At 44.7% G+C, this 18,782-nt stretch overlaps 1 protein-coding gene, 1 long non-coding RNA gene and 1 pseudogene across 2 annotated transcripts in view; 1 reads left to right on the forward strand and 2 right to left on the reverse strand.

The window, feature by feature from the left end:
- Positions 1-359, reverse strand: part of LOC111773198 (uncharacterized) — a 34,476-nt gene extending 34,117 nt beyond the window's left edge. The window contains exon 1 of the long non-coding RNA XR_011438220.1: positions 185-359. This is a non-coding gene — a long non-coding RNA (uncharacterized lncRNA). The remainder of the gene's footprint in view (positions 1-184) is intronic.
- The window catches only part of NFE2L3 (NFE2 like bZIP transcription factor 3), a 32,215-nt gene that overhangs the window by 1,072 nt on the left and 12,361 nt on the right, over positions 1-18,782 (forward strand). The window lies entirely within an intron of this gene.
- LOC111773199 (small ribosomal subunit protein eS19 pseudogene) lies at positions 11,749-16,550 on the reverse strand (annotated as a pseudogene).

The following is an 18,782-nucleotide window of genomic DNA, read 5'->3' on the forward strand; positions in this document are numbered from 1 at the left end:
ATCCGAGCGGAGGCTATTAGTGTCGTCGCTGTGGCTTTTAGATTTTTGAGCAAGAAGTGGGTGGAATCATCCGTTCGGTTGTAGAAGCCGCGTTTCCCGTGTTCGACGGCTATCAGAGGTCGTTCGGAGGTGGCGAGGGGAGAAGGGGTGCTGGTAATTTTCTTGCCCACGATCTGTTCAGTACCTCGCGTACACTGAGATGTCTTTTTCTGGAACCCCTGCCCGACCTGGAGGATCCGAAAGAGGCGATGCACGTTTCCCTTAACAGCCCCCCTCCCGGCCTAACGCGACGGCTGGCCCCCGCCCGGACTTGAACCCAGTTGCTGTTCGCTTTTGCTGCTTCCCTGGATTAAAGAGCCGTGGTCCGTATCCAGTCAGAGGCCAGTTGGCAGACGGTCCACCCGTGACCTAACCATCCTCCTCCCTCCTGGAACTTGTGTAACCCCTTATTAGCATAAAGAAAACAGGTTACCCTGACAGTCACCTAGTGACTAACAAGTTCCCTTTCTTTGGTTTATGGGTGCAAACCCTTCGGCTTAACTTCCTTTTGAAAAAAGTTGACCATGATCTGTTGATTGAGCGTTCTGAGGCCCCCAATGGGCTGCTCGAATCTTAAGGACACTTAATCCAATTTCCACAAGACCACCTTATCCTTCAGAGGGACTTTTTTAATTCTCTCTTGGCCCAAACCTTAGTGTTAACAGTTGGTGTCGATCAACAAGTGTTCCACGGACGTTGCTCTTGTGGATTGCAATCTTATGCAAAATGGGCATTGGGGCTGGACAGGTTTGTTCGCTGCTCCTCCGAGTTGCCCTATTTGTGTAGGCAGTTGCCAGACGAGCTTCTCCACCCGCTCCTGGAGGGGTCATTGTGCCAAAGTGCTTGGTGATTCACTGTTATGCAGATGCGATCCCTTCCTCTTCCTGGGGCCGGAACTAATGGGGTGGGGGTTAGTGAGAGTCTGGTGGGCTCCTGTCTGTGCAGAACAAACCATGGGAGGTTCTTCCCCTCACTCATCCAGTCTGGACCCTGTGGGTTCCTCTACCCTGAATCCTCTGGCCCCTACAGAGTGCTGCGTGCTGCACTGCTGCTGTTCCTGATTCTGTAACATGCGGGGGCGAAACCCGATGATGGATGCTCTACCAGATGGCACCCTGCCCCGCTCACAGCTGAATGCCAACCAGCTTGCAAAGTATACAGGACGGGGTGGGGGGGGGTGAGGCTGTTGTTCACTCTTCAGGGACTTCCCTCTGCCTCCCAGCATCACCTGGTTGATACTTATTTACAGAGGCGAGCCTGCCTTCGCGGAAGCTCTGGGTCCCTAGGACCAACCCCACCTCCTTGGATGCCTTGAGCCCAGCTTTCCTAGACTCAAGGGGAGAGGGTGAAGTTCACCTGGGACCGTGTTTCTGGCACTGCCTTCCCGGCTGGCGTGTGTGAACCTGCTGGACCACGGTAGCTGCTGGGATGACCTGATTGTGTTCTTGCTGGCAACGATCAGCTGTTGAGCACATTACAGTTTTCACAGCCAATTCAGTTTTATTGATAATGCCTTTTACATCAACCCCATGAGGTAGGAAGACCAGGCATCCTTATATGCAATTTGTACTGAAGGAAATAGATGCCCAGTGAGGTTAGGGGACTTGGCTAAACCACACAATTAATTAGTGCCAGAAGTGGGACTAGAACCTGAGCTTCCTGACTCCCAGACTGGGACATTAATTACGCACCCACACTGTACTGAGGTTCGCTGGACAAGCAGACTCCTAGATTGGGGAGATGCCCGCTCCTCCTGACCCCAGAACCAGTGCTCTCCAAGTGCTGAACTGACTTTTAAAAGCAGATTCTACCATCCATAATGCTGAAGTTACACTTTGCACCCATGGCTGTGGCAGAAAATGGGCTGAGAAAACAGTTTGTGCAGTCAGCAAACCTGGGTTTGGGGACATCACTTACTAATGTTCCCTCTTACAGGGTTATGTTGATCACTCCAAGCCTCAGTGTCTCATCTCTCAAGTGGGAGATTAATTCTTACCTCAGAGGTGTTGTGCCAATTAAACGGGAAAAGCATGTGTAGAGTGCCAGCCCAGTGCCTCGAATGTGATCGCCCTTTTATTTCGCCTTCTGCCTCCACCCACCCTCCTTAACCTGTCCCTGCTCCCTTTATTCCCTTTCGTCTTGTTTGTCTCTATGTCTGGCTTGGTTGTTTGTTTGTTAAGGAGGTGGGTGGTGTTGGAGCCAGGCAGCCTGGTTTTGAATCCCAGCTCTACCACTTAGAGCTCTGTGACCCTGGGCCATTTCTTAACCTGTCTGTGCTTCATTCTCCTCACCTCACAATGGGAATAATAAAGGTGCCTACCACATAGGGTTGTTGTGAGAATTAAACAATTCACTTCACGGAACAGGCTGAGAACTGTACCTGTCACGTCTTCAGTGCTCCATAAACATCAGCTACTGTTAACTTCAAAAAGAGGGAGCGCTTTGCCCCATAGGAACATCGTAGGTTCGTTTGGTTTTTAAAAAGATAATTCCGGTGGCTTCCATTGGAGTTGTAGATTGTGGTTTTATGGTATAATTTTCCATAATTTTTGTACATGTGCACAAATATTTTGGAGTAGGGGATTTTCCAAGTATGAAAAGAAGTACTGCTCTGGTTTCACTTCTTAGTGGGGCTAATCGGTATCTGCAAACAGAATCTGGAATTCCCCAGGGCAGACATGCTTCCCTTCGTAACCACAGCCGTTCCCTTACAGCCGTGAAGCCCTTGTTCTTCAGAGTACTGCACGGGTTAAACAAAGAAATGAACAGTTTTTGCAGAATTGAATGTGTGAGCGCATTTGAATCTGGTGTGACTGCTTACAGCCAGCTTCGGTGTTTCAGAGAGCTGCCACGTTGAAGCTGAGAGGGCTTGTGGTCATCTTGATGTGGTTGCATGCCCTAGGACGAGGACCCTGTGCCGAGTGAGGGGTCCAGCAGGACCTCTTGATTTACTGCCCATGGGGCCGGGTTTCTTCAGGTCACAGGAAGAATCTGACATAGTCAATACTTGCTTCTAAGAGTAAAGGGAAGAGAAAGAAGGTCCTTGATTGCTAAAGTCAAAATTGTTTTTTGTTTCAAAATAAAAGATAGTCCTCGATGCTTGGGCAATTGGGGATAGATGAAATTTCAAACACTTGCGTGTTTTTAACTTACAGCTATGATACAGAAGTGGTCTTATAATTACATAATTGCAGTACCGCCAAGTTTCACAGTAGGCTCTTCATTTTGTTTACTAAAGGATGCAGTCAAGATGCACCTATGGTCGTCTTATGGGAAGGATGGCATAGGTCACTGTATTAGGTTCCTAGGCCTGCCGTAACAAAGGACCACAAACTAGGCACTTAAACAACGGAAATTTATTATCTCACAGTTCTGGAAGTGACAAGTTGGAGATCAAGGTGGAGGCAGGGTTGGTCCCTTCTGAGGGCTGTGAGGGAGAATCTGTTCCAGGACTCTCTCCTAGCTTCTGGCAATCGTTGGCGACCCTTGATTTCTACTGCATCACCCCAGTCTCTGCCTTCACCCTCACATGGCGTTCTCCCTGGATGCGTGTCTGCATCCAAATTTCCCTTTTCATAAGGACACCAATCATAATTGGATTAGGGGCTCACCCTACTCATCTTAATTCATTACTTTGCAATGACCCAATTTTCAAATAAAGTCACATTCTGAGGTACTGAGGGTTATGACTTCAACTTACGAATTTTGAGGGACACAATTCAGTCCATTACAGTCACCATCTCCATTTTCTTGGCAAACGGGTGTTCAGCTTCCTTAGCAAGTAGACTCCAACCTTTGAAAGCTAAGGCAACTCTTTCTGGAAGCAGCTGGTCTCTGTGTAGGATTGTTTCCAGCAGGACTTGGTGTGTGCTTATGAGGAAATCTGGGTTTTTTGCTGGCTTGATGTGCTACAACTCTGAGGGAGTGTATTTCACCCTTTTTCCAGTCAGTCCTTCCACGTAATTGGTGGGTTACAGAGATATTTCTGCAGTATCCTTCGTATCTTTCTCCTCCTCTCTATCCCCCCTATTTCTCAGCTCAACTCAGAAATCAGAGTGCAAGGCTGGTTTAGTGAGCGAGAGTGCTGGCACTGGAGTCGGACCCGCTGGATAGTCATAGATTTCGGCTTCACTGCTGACTGGTTGTGTGAGCTGGGGCACAGCGCTTAACCTCTCTGCGCCTTAGTTCCCTTATCTGTAAAATGGGATGGTAAGAGTACCTTAGGGAGTTGTCAGCTGGGCCTCTCCAATGTCTCTTCTCCAATTTATCCCTGTCCGTTCTGTTGCCAGGTGTGGGTTTCCCAAACATGCTTGGCTTCTCCCCATTTTCATTTGGGAAGCCTCCACCAGCTCCTCATTACCTACCAATGCCATGTTGTCATTCAGGCTCCCCATTTGGCCCGTGTGACTCATCTCCCACTCATCCTCTACTTTCCTACTAAAACTGTCTCCTTCCTTTTCCCAAAACAGCCCCATGCCTTCCTGCCTGTTACTCTGTTACCTTTGCCCAGAGTGCCTCCTTTCATTCCTCCCAAGTCTTTTAATGTTAAATTCTCAGTCTTGTCTCAGCCATCACCTCATCTCTGAGGATTTCCTGCTCTTCCTTTTGAGCCCTGTTGTACTGTAACATTTCTTTTATGGGACTTGGGATCCTCTACTTTGAACCTTCAGTGTCTTGAGCGTGGGAACTGGGTCTTCGCTTTAAGACCTGCAAGGAGCACCCAGGGACAGGGTTAGGAGCAGAGGCCAGTTCAGCCAGCGTCTGTTGAGCACTCCTCATCCATCCCTCCACGTTGGCTTTGCAGAACTTCCACAATACCGTGAGCTTGAATGTGTCTTGGGCCCTTCAAGGCCAGAGTCCCAACTAGAAAATAGGTCAGATCTGAAATCCTGATGGGCACCTGACCAGTTAATGCCAATTTGAGTGGATGAGGGCAGGGGAAAGCAGACTTTCAGGTCGGCATTATAATTAATCAGCTGGTGAAACTTAGGATTGCCTAAAGTTATGTGGCAAGTTAGTGACCTTGCCAGAATAGAACAAGTCACTGTTCTTAAGCACTGAGTAAACCATCCCTCCCACCCACTATAAAACTTCAAATATGAAATCAAACTTCTCCCATTTGTGGCAGCCTTCCAATGTGAATAGTTTACTCTCAAAATCTACTTAAGGATCTACGTAAATAGTCAAATACATATCTGGGCAGCTGAAGCTGGCCGAGGCTCGGGTGCCCACCTGGGTTGTTTTTGGTTGAGTTGCAGGTGGTGGTTGGCGGAGTATGGGCAGTGGCATAGAGGCAAGGCATGACCTTTTGAAGATGGATAGAACTGGATTTCCACTGGTATCAGTTGGGGTTCTCCAGAGAACAGAACCAGTATAAAATAAATAAATACATATATATTTTAAAGGTTTATTTTAGAGAATTGGCTGACGCAAATATGGAGGCTGGCAAGCCCAAACTGTATAGTGTGGCTGGAAACTCTCAGCAGGAGCTGATGCTGCAAGCTTGAGGCAGAATTTCTTCTTCCTCAGGGAAACCTCAGTTTTGCTCTTAAGGCCCTTCAGCTGAGGCCCACTCAGATTATCAAAAATAATCTCTTTTACTTAAAGTCACCTGGTTGATGGTAGCTGTTAACCACATCTACAGAATGTCTTCACAGCAACACCTGGGTTAGAGTTCGCTGACTAACTGGGTACTTGGCTTAGCTATGTTGACCCATAAAACTAATCCTCACACCATCCCAGCTCCACCTGTTCCTGGGCAACCTCTGTGAGCCTTGATTTCTAAATTGTCAGAGGAGGGCATTCTCTCTTTTTTGGAGAGTTCTTGTGAGGGTTAAATAACACCGCGTGTTAAAGGGCTCCTACTCTTCCTGGCATGTTAAGAGATGTTCAGCACATGATCCGCTCTTATTGCCCCTGAGCTGGGGGTCGAATCTCCTGGACACCCCTGTCCTCTAGAGGAAATTACTGAAGACTGCCAGGTCATGCTGGGACCTGCTTTGGTGTGGAAGGAACCCTTTCCCACCCCCGACCCCCAAGTCGGGGAGTCATGCTGGAAATGGTCTAACAGACTGGGGACGTTCCATGCTGAGATCAGACTGAGGAAGGAACATGGTGGCCAACTCAAATATTTGCAGAGTTATGTGAAGGAGGCCTCGGACTTGTCGAGGAGGCACAACCCCTGAAGGCTCATCCAAAGGAAAAACTTCCAGCCTTTCTTTAGAGCCAAGTTTCTCCAAGGGTAATCCAGTGACTGCATCAGTTACTGGGTTGCTGTTAAAATGCAGATTTCGGAGCCCACCCCAGACTGGCTGAATCAGAGCCTCTCAGGTGGGGCCTGGGAATCTGCAGTTGACCAGGCCTCCTGGGATTCCTTTGCGGGCCCAAGCCTGACCTCAGCCGTCGTGCTCCTCCTCCAGGGCCTCCCGACATCCAGCAGCCTCTGAAAGCAGGGGCTGCCTGGCCGAGAGCCTGTCCTCCTGTGAATTTAGGCCCAGAATAGCAGAGGACTGGGCCACATTACCTGCTGTGGCAGCAGTGCCAGGGCTAGTGTTTTAAAACAACCCAGATCTCTCCAGTTCCTTGCTGGGGGATGGGGAACTAGCTTGCTAGAAAAAACCTAGTAATGAATGCAGAACTAGCTTGCAAATAAATGCAGTTTAAAACTCTGTGCTTAAGTTCTAGAACAAGCAAAGCTGAAGTAAAAATATCAGAACAGGAGAGAACTTTCTGAGGAGATAGAAATGTTCTGTAACGTGGTAGGGGTGTGAGTTAAATGGGTGTCTCCATTTGTCAATATTGTACAGCTAAAGTGTATGCATTTCTGTATGCGTAAATCCTGCCTAAAACCTGAAAGAATAATTGAGTGGGGAGGGGCGGAGGTATCCATGATACAAGAATGGCAGAATGTTGGTAATTGTTGAAACTGGGTGATGGGTACATGGAGGGTTTACTATATTATTCTGTTTTCTGCTTATTTTATAGGGATGAAATTTTTCATAATAAGGAAAATACAAAAACATCATGCATTTTGAGGGCCAATTGGCCTATCCTTCCTGCTGGGGTAATCTAGCATTAAATAAATCAATCCTAAGTGAATCTCTAAACCCCCGGCCCAGTCCCTCAGCCTGCCTGGAGGGGTTATGGTGTGAGAAGCACCTCTTAAAAATCAAAGCCTGCGGGTTGGAGTTCATGCCCTTGTGTCCTACATGTTGAGGCTCCTATTTGGAGACACTGGTTGTTTTTATACCCGACTTCTCACGGTGGGCAGTCACGTCGAATAACTTAGTTTCAGCCCCGTGGAGGATGCCTGCCAATTTTTTTAGCTGCCTCTCTTCCTCCTCCATGGGCCTTCAGAAGTGAGTTTGACTTGGATCATGTTATTACGGAAAATTTCAAGCATATATTACAAGTGGAGAGAATGGAGACTGGGATAGTGGAACCCCCTGTCACCATCATCCGGCCTTAACAGTTACCAGTTCATGGCCGGTCTTGTTTCGTCTACAACTCCCCTTTCCCCTCCCCCTGTTATTTTGAAACAAATCCCAGCCATCATTTCTTGTGATTCCTGTGCCAGCTCTTTGCAGGGACTTAGCAAAGAGAAGAGAAAATCCCAGTTTTGTCCCTTTATTACTCTTCCCACTACCTTCATTGACTCAGAAAACCTATAATGTTTCAGCATATATCCCTAAAATATAAGAACTCTTCTAATCATAACCAGTGTCATTAGCCCACCTAAAAAAGTCAACACTAATTCTTTAATATCACCAAATATCCACTCAGTATTCAAATTCCCCCAATTAGCTGATGAACAGTTTTTCCACGGTTAGTTTATTGGACTCAATCGGAACAAGACCCATGCCTTGTGTCGCAGCCAGCTGTTTTGCATGATAAAGTGATATGCAGACAGACTAGGACTTCGTTTATTCACAGAGTCAAGCTCTTCACACCACTGCTGTTCTAATCTGGGTGACACAGTGCGAAGCAAGTGGGAGCCAGTGTGGGTAGTGGTGCAGTTGGGGTTCCCACAGGAAGCAGAATTCACCCTAGATGGCTGAGATGAAGAGGCATAAGTGCATAACTTTGTAGAGGAGCAGACGAGCGTGCTCGGACACACAAAGACTACCAGCGGGAAGGGGTGGAAAGAGTGTCAGCAGAGCCAAGTGTAAGGCGTGGCCCTGGGGTTGGGGCTGTCACCGCAGCCCCAGGGGGAGAAATGCCCTGGCCTGCCCTCTGCCCACCCGCCAGTCTCCTGCTCCAGCCTCCTGCTGGCAAATGCTGCTGGAAGCCAGGCAGCACGGGAGCCCCAGAGTTTGCAGAGCTCAGCTTCTAGGGGAATACATGTGGATCTGCAGGGGCAAACAGGAGCCAGTACAGTGTCTAAGAGCTGGCTATGAAGTCAGAATGCCTGCAGTTAAATCCTGGTTCTGTCACTCACTAGCTTTGTGACTTAGGGCAAGTTATTCAACTTCTCTGTGCCTCAGTTTCCTCCCCTGTAAGAAGAGAGAGCAACAGTACGTACCTACCTTACAGGGATGCTGAGCGACTTCAGTGAGATCACGTATGTGGTGTCTGGCCCACAGCGAGTGCTCAATAAATGTGTTATACTTATTACAAACTGCTTTTAAAAACCACCCCAGCCAGACAGGACACAGCCTCTCTTTATCTGGCTCCTCGTTTCTCTCCGACCTGATGACTCCGGCTGCCTCCAGCCTAAAGGCAGCCCTCAGAATCCTTTGGCCTTCACCCTTCTCCCTCTGATGTCATCCTTCTCATAGGCACCACGCTGCTCTTTGTCTTTGAAGGTTCGTCCAACCCTAAAGGTCAAAGCAGGTCTCAGTCCTTCCTCCCCCAGATGAATAAATGAAAGGCCCAGCTAAGCCAGCTGGGATTGTTCACAAAGAGTTTTTTCAGGGTCAGACTCTCCATCACACTATTCAGGCCCCAGCACAGCAGAATAAGTACAGACTCAGAAATCATCTTGCCAGTTATCAGGAACTTCAGAGACTTAGCAAGGAGGAGAGAAAAGTCCAGATTTGCTCCTATCTTCCCCTTCCCACCACTTTATTGACTTAGAAAACCTTCATGCAGGCCTCAGCTCTGCTCCTTACGTGGTGACAAAGGTGAATTACAGCTGGAGGACAGATGTCACAAGTTTACAGCCCAGTAGGAATGAGACGACTCAAATAATTGTAATTTTAGATAGAACAGAATAACGGTCATCAAAGAGAACCTAGAAGCCATGGGATTTTAGAGACAGAAGAACCCAGTTTTAGCTAAGGGGCCCAAACCGAGAAGGTTCTGGATCCATGCAGAGGATGAGATGGGTCCGTTACCAGCAGAGAGGGCTATGGTGGGGAGGACGTTTCCAGCAAGTACCAGTTCAGTATAAGTCGCTGGATATTTAGTTATGATTAAGGGCCCCAACTCACAAGTTTACAATGGCAAGCAAGGAAACTTTCTTTTTTTTAATTGAGTGCCAGCCCCATGGGAGTAAAAATCACGCACACACCAATGAAAAGTAACTTAATGATGGGTTTACCTTACCCATGCTTTAAATTAAGAGCGTGGACTATAATCTCCAGTATATACAACAGTTCTTGTAAAACTCATACTCCCTATCTCAGCTCCATGTCATTGAGTTGAGAAAAACAGGAAAAGAAGGGAAACAAAGAGATAGTAGTAATTACTGGCTACCTGGGACTGGTATCAATTTCTAATTGAGTTATCAGCAGTTAGTCATTAATTGCAACTCTTCAGGCTCAAAAAGCAGTAGAAAGGAGTAGTAACTGATGTCTATCTGTATAGCATCTTAAAATGTATAAAAGTGCTTTTTCTCAATTGATTTCTTAAAATGTGAATTAGCAATATTATCCTTTCATTTCACAGAGGAGGAAACTGAGGGTCAAAGTGGCCCAAGGTCACACAGCAGGTAGGAGGAGGATGGGCCTTTTTATTCAGCTGTTTTTTTTGGACCTGAGCCCTCCTGGCTACGAGGCTTTTGTGGGGCCTTCTGGACTGTGCAAATTATATTACAAGTGGGATAGGCCTTTTTCACTTTCTAAATAGAAATATTATAATATTGAATCCTCCACCTGTCCCTGCCTTGAGATCCTGGTCTCTCCACGCCCCCCCCACCCCAAGATAGAATTGCCAACTGCTGTTGCAAGTTGGGTTCTCTGGGAAGGGGACTCTGAGACTGAGTTTAGTGTGCAGGATGTTTATAAGGGAGTACCTCTGGGATCAACAGCTATGCAAGGAAGAACAAGAGAGCAGGAGTGGACAGGAGCAGAAGTCCAGCTGGGATGCAGGCTAACAAGACCAGGAGCTCTGGGGCCAAAGTGGTGCATCACAGTTATCCCACATTGGGCCCAGGCAGCCAGGCCTTTACATGCTCCCTGGTCTTCTCGGGATGTGGGTGCCCTTGGAAGGCGGTGACCTGAGGTGAGGCGGCTCTCGGCCGTTGAGGCATTCCCTAGAGGCACAGCTGGAGGCTGTCTGCCCACATGTCCCCAGCAGGTGCCACAAGTCCTTTCTTGAGGGGGATCTGGGTTGCACAGCTCCATGGACATGGGCATTACACTAACCTGGGAAAAATTGTCATTCGTCACTTCTTATGACGTGTGTTTCTGTTAGCTTTATAATAGGCTCTCAGTAAATGATAGTTAAATGATAGTAGCTGAGAAGGTATTTATTGAATACCTGAGGCTGTGCAGGTTAAAGTGCCTCTCTTCCCCAGGTCTCTGGAATTCAGCCAGCACTTTTCAGTTTGAATCAAGATTCTTGATGGTTGTGCAATCTCCTCTTTCCCCTGTGGCCTCATAGACAGGGTGACCAGATGGGACAGTCTTGGTTTATGCCTGTTGTCCACTTTAATTGTTCATAGCACCCTCTTACCCTCTCAAAAATGGACTCGTTTGGATGATAAATTATATAGCCACTTACTCATAGACCCTTGGATTGTCAGAGCTGGAAAGATCCCTCTCGGGAAATCACGTATTCAACCCTGAAGTGACTTGCCCCAGGTCTCACTTTCTGCCTCTCTCTATGTGGCTGAAGAGGAAAAAGAAATACCCACAGGCAGCAGAGAAAGCTCAGATTGCTCCTCTGACCATGACTTTCCTCCCTTGGCTCCTGTCGCTCCTCATGTCTCCGTCTGAAGAGTACTCAGATTTTCTTATGTTTAGAATCTGTCCCCGACCCCAGTCTAGGGCCCTGCCCCTACTGTCTTCACAATCACCACTTGTTTCATAGGTACATTGATGTCTCCAAGATTATAGCCACTAATGAGCTGCATTTTTAGCCTTTTAGTTAATAAAATATTAAGAAATAAACCCAGAGTAGGTGGGATGTGAGGAAATGAATATGCTCAAATACCACTGATGACAATGTAAGTTAGAACAGCCTTTCTGGAGGGCGGTTTCGCACACCCCACAAAAGAAGTTGAAAACATTGTCAGAACAGTTTCTTTAAAAATCAAAACAAAAAATTCTTGGTGGTGCAGGCAGAATTCAAGGGCAGTTCTTTCAAACTTTCCAGTAAGGAGTTCTGATGTTACATAAAGCTTCCCAATTCTTTTTTCAAAACCAGCATGACGATGGCACCAAGACCTAAAAAAATACATCAAAGAAATCCAGGAATCACTTCCTTTTTTTCTTTCTTTCTTTTTTTTTGCGAATGAGGCAATTTATTAACCTAGCATCATTTGTTCTAATGCTGCTTGTTGGCAGCTGCCACCTGTCCAGCAATTGTGTCCAGATCTCTCGGGCCCTGAGGTCTCAGTTTGCAGCCTCCATCTTGGTCCTTTTCCACCATTTTCAGCCCCTCCAGGGCTTAGAGGATCCAGCAGGCCACGCTTGGAGCCTCTGCTGAAGTGGCTGGTCATGACACTGTTTCTCTGATGTCCCCCATAGATCTTGGTCACGGAGCCAACCCCAGTGCCAGCCTGGAGGTACAGGTGCCGCTCTGTGGAAGCAACTCATGTGTACAAGCAGTTCTCATCGTAGGGAGCAGGCTCTTTATGCTTGCCCAGCTTGACAGTGTCCGTGCACTCAGGGATTTCAGCTTCCCAGACTTTTTAAGGAAGGCTGCCAGAGCTCTGATGAACTGCTGGTTCGCGTCTTTTACGGTAACTCCGGGCATCACGCAGCCTCCACACTGCCAGCCAGGAGAAGCCAAGAGTCACTCTTAGGTGGATTCCTACAAAGTATTAAATAAGATATTAGTAAGGTATACAAAAAATATAGATACCAAAAACATTTTTTTAATGTTTGTATTAGTTATTCATTACTACATAACAAACTGTCCCAAAACTTAATGGCTTAATACAACAAACATTTGTTATCCCACAGTATCTGTGCATCACAAATTCTGGAGTGGCTTAGCTGGGTGGTTCTCATTCAGGGTCTCATGAGGTTGCAATCAAGATGTTGGTTGGGTTGCATTCATCTGAAGGCTTGACTGGGGCTGGAGGATCCACTTCCAAGATAGATCACTCACATGGCTGTTGGCAGGAGGCCTCAGTTCTTTGCCAAGTAGGCCTCACCATACAGAGCTTGAATGTCCTGAAAACATGAGCACTGGCTTTCACCAGAGCAAGTGATCAAAGAGAGAGCAAGGAGGAAGCCACAGTGCTATACCATTACTTCCATCTTATTCTGTTAGGAGCAGTTCACTAAGTCCAGCTCCTCCGCAAGGGGAGGAGAATTAAGCTTTACCTCTTGAAGAAAAGTGTCACATAAGCTATGGACATACTAAATAACCTTAATGTTCAATATCCATTTCTACTTTTTGAAAATACCCTTCAAGAAAAACAGATTGATCTTCCTACTACCAAATCCTCAAGTATATTCTTGTTCCACTTTCTACTCCTTATCTTGAAATGAATACTTTATTTTTCCTTCTTTCAGACTTAATCCTGCCACTTGTACTTTGGAGTCTGTTACCTTCTGAAGGACGTTGCTTTGCATTTATCCCATCTCCTAAATCATTGCCTTACAAACATACTCTAGTATCTCATCTTCAAAACAGAACACTACTCTGACGCATTTCTCCACTCACTTGATAGCCAGATTCTTGAAAGGATCGTCTATACGTTCTTTCCAATTTGTTGTCCCCCATTTGCTCTTCAACATGGTATTGTTTGGCTTCTACCCTAATTGATTTTTCGAAGGTCACCAACAGCTTTTTTCATTGCCAAATCCAATGGATACTTTTCTGTCCTTACCTCGTACAGCCTCTAAACAGCATTCTACACAATCAACCACTCCATTCTTCTTGAAATACTTTTCGATTCTGAGACATCGCGCTCTCCTGGCTTCCCCCATACCTCACTTCCTGTCCTCCTCAGTCTCTTTGCTGGCCTGTCTGCTTGACCTGCCTGCTGCACTCCCTCAAGACAAGGTGCTGAGTCCCTTCTTGCTTTGTACTCTCTTGCCGGAATCTTATTAGTTCCTGTGGATTTCTTCTTATGTTGATGTGTTCCCAATTTATACCTTCAGTTCAAAGGCTCTAAATTTCAGATTCTCGTCACCAGTGTAATGGATATTTCTACTTGAGTTTTCATATCTCAAATTTAACATATCCAAAATGGAAGAACTCTGTTTCCCCTTTAGACTGTTCTCTCCAGAACTATGCACAGGTTATTCAAACCAGAAATCTAGGAGTCGTTCTTACTTCTTCCCTTTCCTCTACCTCCCATTTGCAGTCCATCAAGAAGCCCTGTCTGTTCTTCTTCCACAGTTGTCATGGATTCTTCCACTTCTCTATCTGCTACCGCCACCTTTTCCAGACTGTCATCTACTCTCACTTAAATTATGCCAATGGTTTCCTAACTGGTCTCGCCACTTCCACTGTTGCATTTCTGCAGACTGGTGGGGAGGAGGTGAGTAAAAATGATCTTATGCTGCTACCGATCAATAAGAAGAAGACTAACCAATAGAAAAATGGACAAAGGAGACACAGAATTCACAGAAAAGGAAATACAAATGCTTTTAAACTTGTGAAAAATGTTCAATCTCACTCATAATAAGAGAAATGTAACTTAAAATTACATTGAGATAACCAGTTTTCATCTATCAAATTGGCACTTTTATCCATTGTTAGGAATTTAAATTACCACATTCTGTTGGGTAGAATCCATCAAATAAAAAATGTACATATCTATTGACCCAGCATAAAGTCTAGGAATTTATTCTACTTGCACATGTGTGCAAAGAAGTATGTGTGAGGACGTTTTAATATTGCAGGTTATAAGAAAAGATTAGAAACAACTAAATATCCATCAAGAAGCTAATTAAATATGTTATGGTAACAGGCAAATGAGTACACTGTTTGGATATTCTCTGTGCCTTGCACACAACCCTTTCTATTTCTTTAGATCTCAGCTAAAATATCACCTCCCCTGAGAGGCCTTCCCTAACCACTCTTTCTAAATTAGCTCCCCTCTTTCTTCTCTCTTTCACTTGCCGTAACTTGCAGTTTTGTTAGTTCACTTGTATATTTGGCTCCTGCTCCCTTTGGGACAGAAGCTCTGAAGGGGCAGTCGGAATGTATTTTTCACTATTGTATCCACAGCATCTAGTGTAGTTTTTGGCACTCAGTATGTATTGATTGAATGAATGACTAAAAAAATGATTGACTTGAATCTCAAGTAAAAGTCCACGTCATCCTCATTGGTGAAACATTAAAAGCATTCCTATTAAATTCATGAGCAAGATAAGAATGTCAGGTGTGATGATGTGATTTAAATATATGTTTGGTCTACCTCTCCCATTCTGACCTAGGGCTGCCAAAACTCTTGGAATTTCCTAAGCATTAAGAGGAATGGGAGCATCTTTTGTTAGAATATTTTGTCCTTTGTCTTCAGTTCCGGAAATAGCTCCAGAGCCAGAAAGGTAAAAGGAGTGTCTTGTTATTCATAACGATCCCCTTTCAACCACACCTGATCTGTGTTAATGAGATGACTTTTCAAAAGCCCTTAAGGATGGAGGTTGGTTGCCAAGGAAACCAACCTTGTAATTAGAAGGTTACAACTGTCAGCCCCAGCTCCCAGACCTCTGAGGAAGCCAAGCCACTGGAGATTGAGTTCAGCCATTAATGGCTGGTGAGTTAATCAGTCATGCCAATGTATGAAGCTTCCATAAAAACCCAGGACTGGGTTCGGAGAGCTTCCAGGTTGGTGAACACATGGAGGTACTAGAAGAGGTGCTGGAAGAGTGCCATGCCTACAGAGGGCATGGAAGCCCCATTCCCCTTCCCACATACCTTGCTCTGTGCATCCGGTTGTTCCTGAATTGTAGCTTTTTATAATAAAATGGTAATCTAGTAAGTAAAATGTTTTCCTGAGATCTGTGAGCCGCTCTAGCAAATTATTCAAGGAGGGGGTTGTGGGAACCTTCGATTTATAGCCAGTTGGCAGAAGCATGGGTGACATACTGGACTTGCCATTGGCATCTGAAGGGGGGCGGTCTTTTGAGGCTGAACGCTTAACCTGTGGGACATGATGCTATCTCCAAGTAGATAGTGTCAGAATTGAGTTAAATTACAGGACACCCAACTGGTGTCGCAGAATTGCTTGGTGTATGGGAGACCCACACATCTGGTGTCAGAAGTGAAGTAGTGCTGTAGTAGCATATTGAGAGTAGAGGAGACACATAGACAGTGTTTTCCTTTATACCAGGTATCACCATTATTATTGAACATTTTTCTGGAAATACAACCAAAGCAATTAGACAAGAAAATGAAATATGAAATTTAAATGTTGGGAGGGCAGTTGTTAGTGCCTTCAAGTGGATTCCAACTCCTAGTGATCCTGTGTACAGCAGGGTAGAACCTGTAACCATGGGCCCATTTAGCCAGTGCAAACAGGCCCCATCTCTTATCAACAGAGTGATTTACAAATTGTCTTTCAGAAAATTTGCAAGGTCACGTAGCCAGAGCATGCACAGAAGAAGAAATCTTGACCTGAAATGACCACAGAACCAAAGATAATCCTCCCTATAGAACCAAAGGATCGGGATGACCAGAGCTTAAAAGTCAGACTCTTATCAAAAGCAAGGGGTCTGTCATTCAGGAAGATCTGGTATTAAAATTCCTTCCCCACCTTACCATAAATGCTTGAAGCCCACCAATCAAAACCTGTCCTGCCAGCATTTCCACGTGCCAGCCTGTTCTCCCTAACCTCTTAAGTTTGCCCCAAATCCCGAATTGGGGGGACAGGTCTGAGGGCACACACCTGCTGTCTCCCTGCAGATTGATCTCAGAGAATAAAGCTGATTTCTCTTCCTGAAAGCTGATGCCGTAATTAACTGGCTTGTTTATGCACATCTGGTAGGAGAACCCCATTTTTGTCTTTTTGCACCATCTTCTCACCTTGGTGATATATCAGACAATGCTCTGCTGCCATTCACAGGGTTTTTATGGCCAGTTTTTTCAGAAGTTGGTGGGTGACCAGGTCCTTCTTCCTAGTCTGTCTTGGTCTGGAAGCTCCGCTAAAACCTGTCCACCATGTGTGACCCTCCTGGTATTTGAAATACCGGTAGCATAGCTTTCAGCATCACAGCAACTCAGCCACCATAGTTTGGCAGCCACCATAGTATGACAACCGACAGACAGTGGTGTGGTTCCCTGACTGGGAAATGAACCTGGGCCACAGTGGTGAGAGTTCCAAGTCTTAACCACTAGACCACCGGGGCCGGCTGGAAAGGAAGAGGTGAAAATAATTATTAAAGCAATTGATACAACTATACATAGTTGTATACACTTTGGGGGAAAAGTACAGATTGACAGAAAATTTAATGGAAGAATAGTTCTGAGTCAACCCATTGCTGCTGCTTTGGCCAAAGTGATTTTGCTATGTAGAGATTTTTAGGGTAACTTTTTAGATATAATTCCAAATTAAAAAAAGAAAGTTGCAAGAATAGTATATTTTCTTTACTCAGATTTACCTATTTACATTTTATCCCATTTGACTTATCTATATTTATAATCATATTTATCTCTAAATATGTATAATTCTTTTTGTTCTGAAACATTTGAGTGAATTGAAGCCATTGTGTCCTTTGATACCCAAATACCTGAGTGTATATTTCCTAACAACGATTTTTTTCTATAACCAATTATCAAAATCAGGATATTTAACATGAATCTGAGACTATTATCTACACTACTATCCATATTCAAATTTTATCTGTTGCCCCAGTAATGTTCTATATAACTCCTTTTTCCTCTGGGTCAGCATCTAACCTGAGATCACACATTGTATTTAGTTATCAAACGTCTTAGTCACCTTTAATCTGGAAAAGTTCCTCTGTCTTGGTATTTCTTGACCGTTAGATTTTGGAAGAGTATCAATCAGTTATTTTGTAAAATGATCCCCAATTTTTATTTGTCTGATCTTTCCTCATGATGACATTGAGATTATGAATTTTTGGCAAGAATACCACAGAAGTGGTAATGTGTCCTTCTCCATTTCATATCAGGAGGCACCTGACATTGGTTTATCTCCACATTGTGATGACAGATCAGACCACATGGTTTAGATGGTGTTTGCCAGGTTTCTCCTGTAGTGTTGTTATTTTTCTTTTTGTAATTAAAAAGTAATCTGTGGGATGATACTTTGAGACTATTTAAATATCTTGTTTCTCATCAAGCTTTTACTCCCTAGTTCTAGCATACATGGATGATTTTCTAACTCCACCATTCTCCTTCTATATTTATTAGTTGCATTCTACTGTAAGGAAGAGATTTCCTTTTTCCTTCGTTTACTTGTTTGTATTCAAAATGGACTGACTGATTCTTTCATTTTAACTCATTTTACTTAATTAGTTATGATCCATTATTATATGATAGGATTTTTAACCTAATTTCTGCTGCTTGCAATGTGAGTTGTGGTCATATACAATCTCTGCCTTCAGTTCTTTCTTCTTGAGTTTTTAGGCAGGCCATCTTACATACTTTTGTTACAAATTCTTATACATTCTAAAAGTTTTCCCCACAAAAAGCCTTCCCAGACTAAAGTTTACTTGATTGGTTTCCTTATGGGCTTGATCTAGTCTTGTATTAGCCAGCTGTTCGCTCTGTTATTGTTTATTTATGTAAACATTATAGATAACATACTCTTGTGTTTGCAAGTTCATGTGTGTGTCCATGTGTGTGAGTTGTGTTAACTCACATATTACAGATTGAGGGGACCTTGCTTCATGGTTCTAAAGTAGATCGTGTGATTTAGAAATTAGAAGCAACTATGCTCACCAACAGCAAATTTGTAAACAAAATTAGCTGTCTCAGGAATCCAGAATTTTAAAATCTGACTTCAGGTTTAACAAAAGAAATATTGCCTTGGCAAAGAATAGAGCTAAAAGAGTAATGACCAGTCACCTTTTTCTTCTTTCCCCAAATTTAGATAGGAATGAATCAGCATTGTAGCCAGAATCCTACCTATAGGAAAGAGCAAGACTATGGCATCTCACCCCTTAGAAGTCAGATCCCTATCAAAGTCTTAGGATGTTGTGTCCAGGAGTTCATCTATTCAACAAATATCTATTAAGGATCTACTTACTATGTGTCAAGCTCTGGGGTGAGCAGTGGGCATATAGCAGGAACCAAGCAGACAGAGTCCCTGCCCTCAAGAAACTAGCATTCCAGTGGGATAGATAGACAACAAATATATCAGCTGGTGCTAAGTGCTGTGGAAAAGAATAAAGGAAGATAAGGGAGTTAGATATTGATCTGAGAGGTGCTTT

Source organism: Equus caballus, chromosome 4, assembly GCF_041296265.1.
Source record: "Equus caballus isolate H_3958 breed thoroughbred chromosome 4, TB-T2T, whole genome shotgun sequence".
NCBI lineage: Eukaryota > Metazoa > Chordata > Mammalia > Perissodactyla > Equidae > Equus > Equus caballus.